At 35.8% G+C, this 7,894-nt stretch overlaps 1 non-coding gene across 1 annotated transcript; it reads left to right on the top strand.

Annotated features, from left to right (window-relative positions):
* Positions 1 to 2,683: 2,683 nt before the first annotated feature.
* TRNAC-GCA (transfer RNA cysteine (anticodon GCA)) lies at positions 2,684 to 2,755 on the top strand. Its single transcript has one exon. It is a non-coding gene; the product is annotated as a tRNA-Cys (tRNA).
* The last annotated feature ends 5,139 nt before the right edge of the window (positions 2,756 to 7,894 follow it).

Genomic DNA, 7,894 nt, shown 5'->3' with positions numbered 1-7,894 from the left:
ATTTGTATAAATTAATACATAATAAATTAATATTTATGATAATTTAATTGTTTATATTATATATTATTATAAATAGTATATATAATATTATTTTATAGTGTGTTTTATTTAATAAATTTTATTTATTTATTTTCACTTTGCTTTTTAAAAAGATTTATGTATTTTTTATTGAAGGATAATTGCTTTACAGAATTTTGCTGTTTTCTCTCAAACCCCAACATGAATCAGCCATAAACAAACATATATCCCCTCTCTTTTGAAACTCCCTCCCATTTCCCTCCCCATTCCACTCCTCTAGGTTGGTACAGAGCCCAAGTTTGAAATTCCTGAGCCATACAGCAAATTCGCATTGGCTATCTACTTTAGATATGGTAATGTAAGTTTCCATGTTACTCTTTCCACACATCTCACCCTCTCCTCCCCTTCCCCATGTCTACAAATCTATTCTCTATGTCTGTTTCTCCAGTGCTGCTCTGTAAATAAATTCTTCAGTACCATGTTTCTAGATTCCATTTATATGTGTTAGAATAAGGTATTTATCTTCCTCTTTCTGACTCACTTCACTCTGTATAATAGGTTCTAGGTTCATCCACCTCATTAGAACTGACTCAAATGCATTCCTTTTTATGGCTTGAATGTGAAGTCAAGTGGGCCTTAGAAAGCATCACTACGAACAAAGCTAGTGGAGGTGATGGAATTCCAGTTGAGCTATTCCAAATCCTGAAAGATGATGCTGTGAAAGTGCTGCACTCAATATGCCAGCAAATTTGGAAAACTCAGCAGTGGCCACAGGACTGGAAAAGGTCAGTTTTCATTCCAATCCCAAAGAAAGGCAATGCCAAAGAATGCTCAAACTACCGCACAATTGCACTCATCTCACACGCTAGTAAAGTAATGCTCAAAATTCTCCAAGCCAGGCTTCAGCAATATGTGAACCGTGAACTTTCTGACGCTCAAGCTGGTTTTACAAAAGGCAGAGGAACCAGAGATCAAATTGCCAACATCCGCTGGATCATGGAAAAAGCAAGAGAGTTCCAGAAAAACATCTATTTCTGCTTTATTGACTATGCCAAAGCCTTTGACTGTGTGGATCACAATAAACTGTGGAAAATTCTTCAAGAGATGGCAATACCAGACCGCCTGATCTGCCTCTTGAGAAATTTGTATGCAGGTCAGGAAGCAACAGTTAGAACTGGACATGGAACAACAGACTGGTTCCAAATAGAAAAAGGAGTTCGTCGAGGCTGTATATTGTCACCCTGCTTATTTAACTTATATGCAGAGTACATCATGAGACGCTGGGCTGGAAGAAGCACAAGCTGGAATCAAGATTGCAGGGAGAAATATCAATAACCTCAGATATGCAGATGACACCACCCTTATGGCAGAAAGTGAAGAGGAACTCAAAAGCGTCTTTTTGAAAGTGAAAGTGGAGAGTGAAAAAGTTGGCTTAAAGCTCAACATTCAGAAAACGAAGATCATGGCATCTGGTCCCATCACTTCATGGCAAATAGATGGGGAAACAGTGGAAACAGTGTCAGACTTTAATTTTCTGGGCTCCAAAATCACTACAGGTGGTGATTGCAGCCATGAAATTAAAAGATGCTTACTCCTTGGAAGGAAAGTTATGACCAACCTAGATAGCATATTCAAAAGCAGAGACATTACTTTGCCAACAAAGGTCTGTCTAGTCAAGGCTATGGTCTTTCCTGTGGTCATGTATGGATGTGAGAGTTGGACTGTGAAGAAGGCTGAGCGCTGAAGAATTGATGCTTTTGAACTGTGGTGTTGGAGAAGACTCTTGAGAGTCCCTTGGACTGCAAGGAGATCCAACCAGTCCATTTTGAAGGAGATCAGCCCTGGGATTTCTTTGGAAGGAATGATGCTAAAGCTGAAACTCTAGTACTTTGGCCACCTCATGCAAAGAGTTGACTCATTGGAAAAGAGTCTGATGCTGGGAGGGATTGGGGGCAGGAGGAGAAGGGGACGACAGAGGATGAGATGGCTGGATGGCATCACTGACTCGATGGACGTGAGTCTGAGTGAACTCCGGGTATTGGTGATGGACAGGGAGGCCTGGCGTGCTGCAATTCATGGGGTTGCAAAGAGTCGGACACGACTTAGCGACTGAACTGAACTGAACTGAAATGAATATTCCATTGTGTATATGGACCACAAATTCTTTATCCATTCATCTGTTGATGGACATGTAGGTTGCTTCCATGTTCTAGCGCTTGTAAGTAGTGCTGCAATGAACAATGGGATACATGTGTGTCTTTCAATCTTGGTTTCCTCAGGGTATATTCCTAGGAGTGGGATTGCTGGGTCATATGGTGGTTTTATTCCTAGATTTTTAAGGAATCTCCATACTGTCTTCCATAGTGGCTTTTATATTTATATTTTATTTAATAAATTATAGTTATTTGTTTTCACTATGCTTATTTTTATAGTTTCCATTCGTTCATCACAGTTAATACTGGTTTTTCATTGGTGTCACTTTTTTTTCAGAGACTACTTTTTTTTAATAGCACTTCACAGCAAAAGTTGAAGGAAGGTACAGAGATTTCCCTATGTCCACTTCCACCGGACAGCTTCCCTATTATCAATTCCATGAGCAAGGCACATTTGCCACAATTAATGAAACTACATTGACATATTATTAACATATTATATTATTGTTCATTCCCTAGTGGCTCAGTTGGTAAAGAATCTGCCTGCAATGCAGGAGACCTGGGTTCAATCCCCAGGTTGGGAAGATCCCCTAGAATAGAAAATGGCAACTGACTCCAGTTCTCTTGCCTGGACAATTCCATGGACAGAGGAGCAAGGCAGGCTACAGTCCATGGGATCATAAAGAGTCGGACACGACTGTGTGACTAACTTTCACTTTCACTTTGACGTGGTAAAAGTATGTTTAGTCTTACAAGCAACTACCAAACTGTCTTCCATCATGACTGAATAATTTTGCATTCCCACCAACTGTTAATGAAAGTTCCTGTTGCTCTACTTTCTCACCAAGATTTGTTGTTGTCAGTGGTCCAGATTTTGACCATTCTAACTGGTTCATAATGGTATCCCATTATCTTAATTTCCACTTCCCTAATCACATATGATGAGAAGCATCTTTTCATTTGCTTATTTGCCATCTGTGTGGCTTTTCAGTGAGATTGTTCAGGACTTAAGTTCACTTTTAATTGGATTGTTTTCTTACTGTTGAGTTTTAAGTGTTCTTTGTGTATTTTGGATAACAGTATTTTATAGGATGTATCTTTTGAAAGACACACATGTTCTCCCAATCTGTTGCTTTCCTTCTCATTCTCTTGAATTTGTCTTTTGCAGAAAAGTTAATTTCAATGAAGTTTAGCTTATCAGTTACTTCTTTCATGGATAGTGCCTTTGGTATTGCATCTAAAAAGCCATCACAATACCCAAGGTCATCTGGGTTTTTCTCTATATTGCCATCTAGGTGTTTTATAATTTTGCACTTTACATTTACATCTATAATCCATGTTGGATTAATTCTTGTGAAGGGTATAAGTTCTGTGTCTAAACTCACTTTTTTTTTTTTTACACATGCATGTCCAGTTGTCTCAGGACCATTAGTTGAGAAGACTATCTTTGCTCAGTTGCATTGCCTTTGATCCTTTGTCAAAGGTCAGTTGCTTACATTTATAGGAGTCTATCTGAGCTCTCTGTTCTGTCCCACTAAACTATTTGCCTAGTCTTTCTCCATTATCACAGTGTCCTGACTACTATGACTATTTGACTACTATGTCTATACAGTAAGTCCTGCAGTCAGGCATGTGTCAGTCCTCCAACTTTTTCAACATTATATTGACTCTTTTAGATTCCTTGCCTCTCCACAAACTATAGAATAAGTTTATCTACAAAATAACTTCTGGAATTTTGATTGAGATTGCATTGAATCTATAAATCAAGTTGGGCAGAACTGATCTCTTCAAGTATTAAGTCTTCCTATTCAGGAATATGAAATATCTCTCCATTTATTTAGGTCTTTAATTTCCTTTATCAGAGTTTTATAGCTTTTATTATATATATTTTATACATATTTTGTCAGATTTGTACCTAAGTATTTCATTTTGAGGTGGTGCTAATATAAATGGTATTGTGTTTCTAATTTCAAATTCCATTTATTCATTACTAGCATGTCGAAAGGCAATTGACTTTTTATATTCATCTGTACCAGAAACATTGCTGTCATTGTTTATTAGTTTGAATTTTTTTATTCAATTCCTTCAGATTTTCTACATAGACAGTCATGTCATCTGCAAACAAAGACAGTTATCTTTTTTCCTTTTAAATCTATATGTCTTTTGTTTCCTTTTCTTATCTGAGATTGGACTCTTAAGTATGATGCTGAAAATAAGTAAATGAGTGATGAGAGGGGACATCCTCTCCTTATTCCCAGTCTTAGAATGTTCTAGTTTCTCACTGTTAACTATGACATTAGTTGTCAGTTTTTTGTAGATTTTTAAAATTACGTTGAAGAATTTCTTCTCTTTTCTGAGTTTACTAAGAGATTTTATCATGTGTTGGTGTTGAATTTTGTCAGATGCTTTTTCTCTATCTGTTGATATATGATCATGTAATTTTTATTCTGTAGCTTCTGGATGTGAGAATTACATTTATTGATTATAGAATGTTGATCCAGCCTTGCTGCTGTTGCTGCTAAGTCACTTCAGTCGTGTCCAACTCTGTGCGACCCCACAGATGGCAGCCCACCAGGCTCCCCCGTCCCTGGGACTCTCCAGGCAAGAACACTGGAGTGGGTTGCCATTTCCTTCTCCAATGCATGAAAGTGAAAAGTCAAAGCGAAGTCACTCAGTCATGTCCGACTCTTCGCGGCCCCATGGACTGCAGCCCACCAGGCTCCTCCACCCATGGGATTTTCCAGGCAAGAGTACTGGAGTGGGGTGCCATTGCCTTCTCCGTTATCCAGCCTTAGATACCTGAAATTTCACACTTGGATGTAAAAAAAATTTTTGTATGCTGTTGGATTTGATTTGCTAATATTTCCATGACAGAGATCTTTCATAATTCTCTGCTTTGTAATGTCATTTTCTGGTTTGGTACTAGGTAATGCTGGCTTCATAGCAAAAGTTAGGAAGTAGTCCCTTTGCTTTTATCTTCTGTGAGAAATTATATAGAACTGGAGTACAATTGCAATTATATTTCTTACAATTAATGTGAAGAATTAATTATTTCTTTAAATATTTGGCAGAGTTCACCCAGGGAAGTCATCTGGACCTGGTGCTTTGTTTTATAAAGTTGTTGGTTATTGACTTAATTTCTTTAATAAATACAGGCTTATTCAGATTGTCTCTTTCTGTGTTGGTCTTGGTAAATTGTGCCTTTACAAGAATTGGTCCATTTCATTGAGGATATCAAATTTGTGGGCATAGAATTATTCATGGTATTCTTTATTATCTTATGTAGATCCAGGTTTCTAACCTAAATTATTTTATTTCTGTCTAAAAAAACTGATTTTAACTTTTCTTATAAGCCAGGTATACTGGCAAATTTCTTCAATATTCATTTGTTTGAGAAAGTCTATTTCTCCTTCACTTTTGAAGGTACAGAATGCTAGGACAGTGAGTTGTTTGTTTGTTTTTCTCAACACATTAAATTTTTCACTTCCCTCTCACTTGCATGGTTCCTTGCATGGTCATGGATTTGTGTGATACCTCCTCTTTCATCCTGATATTAGTAATTTGTTTTATATTTATTAGCCTGACTAGATACTTATTGATTTTACTGATTTTTCAAAATACAAGATTTGGTTTTATTGATTTTCTCTGTTGATATCCTATTTTATATTTTATTGAATTATACTCTAATTCTTATTATTAATTTCTTCTGCTTATCTGGATTTAAATTGCTCTTTTTCTTCTAGTTTCTGGTAGTGGAAACTTAGATTAATGACTAATATTTTCTTTTTTTAATGTATATGCATTAAATGCTACATATTTCCCTTTAAGTGCTACTTGATCTGCATCCCATAAAATTTAATAAGTTGTGTTATTTTCCTTTAGTTCAAAATATTTTCAATTTATCTTAAGATTTCTTCTTTGACCATGTGTTATTTAGAAGTATGTTGTTTTATCTCCACATATTTGGGGATTTTCCAGCTATCTCTGTGTTGTTGATCCCTGCTTTAATTCCATTGTGGTCTGAAAGCAGATATTGTATGATTTCTATTCTTTTTAATTTGTTGAGTTGTATTTTCTGGCCCAGAATGTGCTTTATTTTCTGAATGTACCATGTGATCTTGACATGAATATTTGCTCTGCTGTTGTTGAATCAAATATTCTATAGATTCATTATATCCAGTTGCTTGATGGTGTCAGTCTTTATCATTACGTAATACCCTTCTTTATTCCTGATAATTTTCCTGAAGTCTGCTTTCTTTAAAATTAATATAGATACTCTTTTTTTGATTAGCGTTAACATAGTTTTCTCTATCTACTTTTAATCTATACGTGTCTTTATATATTTAAGGTGGGTTTCTTATGAACAATATATGGTTCAGTATTGTCTTTTGACCCACTCTGACAGTCTCTGTCTTTTAATTCATTTATTTAGACTACTGACATTCAAATTAATTTTTAACATAGGTGGATCAATATCTATCATATTTGTTACTATTTTCTATTAGTTGCCCGTGTTCTTATTTTTGTCTTCACTTTTTCTGCCTTTTGTGGATTTAACTGAGCATTTCATATAATTACATTTTCTCTCTTATCAATTACAGTTCTTTTTTTTTTTTTTTTACTTTATTTAGCAGTTCTCCTAGAGTTTGCAAAATCCATTTAAAACTAATCCAAGTATACTTTTAAATAATACTATACCATTTCAAAGGTAGTTTAGGATCATTATAACAACAGCTGTGCTGTGCTTAGTCACTAGGCATGTCCGATTCTTTGTGACCCTATGGACTGTGGCCCACCAGACTCCTCTGTCCATGGGAATTCTCTAGGCAAGAATACTGGAGTGGTTTGCCATGCCGTTCTCCAGAGGATCTTCCAACTTGGGGAACAGACAGGCTACAGTCCATGGTGTTGTAAAAGAATTAGACATGACTTAGTGACTAAAACAACAGCAAGGAATACAGTAAGGTAGAGTGTATACATAATAAAATGCAGTGTTGCTATTATTATTTTGAACATGCTGTTTGAGCAGTTAAGAGTAAGAGAAATAAAAGTATTTATTTATATTCACTTATTCCTTCTTCAGTGCTCTTCTTTTCTTATGTAGATCCAGGTTTCTGACATAAATTATTTTATTTCTCCCTAAGAAAACTGATTTTGACTTTTCATGTGAGGTAGCACATTAAATATTTCTCTTAGCACATTAAATATTTCACTTCCCTCTCTTCTTGCTTGCATGGTTTCTGGGAAGTTAGATGTAGCTGTTATCTTTATTTCTCTATAGGTCAGGTGTTCTTTTCTTCTGGCTTCTTTTAGAGTTATTATATTTGATTTCATGTAGTTTGAAAATAATATGCCTAGGTGTACTATTGACATTTATTCTTCTCAGTGTTCTCTGATCTTCCTTGATCTGTGATTTGGTATTGGGCATTAGTTTGGATGAAATTCTCAGCTGTTACCATTTCAAATATTTCTTCCATCCTTTCTCTCTTTCTTCTTCCTCTGGTCTTCCCAGTATCCCCATTATCCATATGTTACACATTTTGGAGTTTTCTCACAGTCCTTGCATATTCTGTTCCATTATTTTTCTGTTATTTTCTGTTTTTGTTCTCTCTGCTTTTCAGTTTTGGAGGTATCTATTGACAAATCCTCAAAGATTCTTTCCTCAGCTGTGACATGTTTATAAATGAGTCTAGTAAAGGCAGTCTTCATTTCTGTTAAAGTTT

The sequence above is a fragment of the Bos javanicus genome, chromosome 7 (genome assembly GCF_032452875.1).
Source record: "Bos javanicus breed banteng chromosome 7, ARS-OSU_banteng_1.0, whole genome shotgun sequence".
NCBI lineage: Eukaryota > Metazoa > Chordata > Mammalia > Artiodactyla > Bovidae > Bos > Bos javanicus.
Note: the sequence above shows the minus strand (reverse complement) of the source record. Positions and strands in the feature narration are given on the sequence as shown.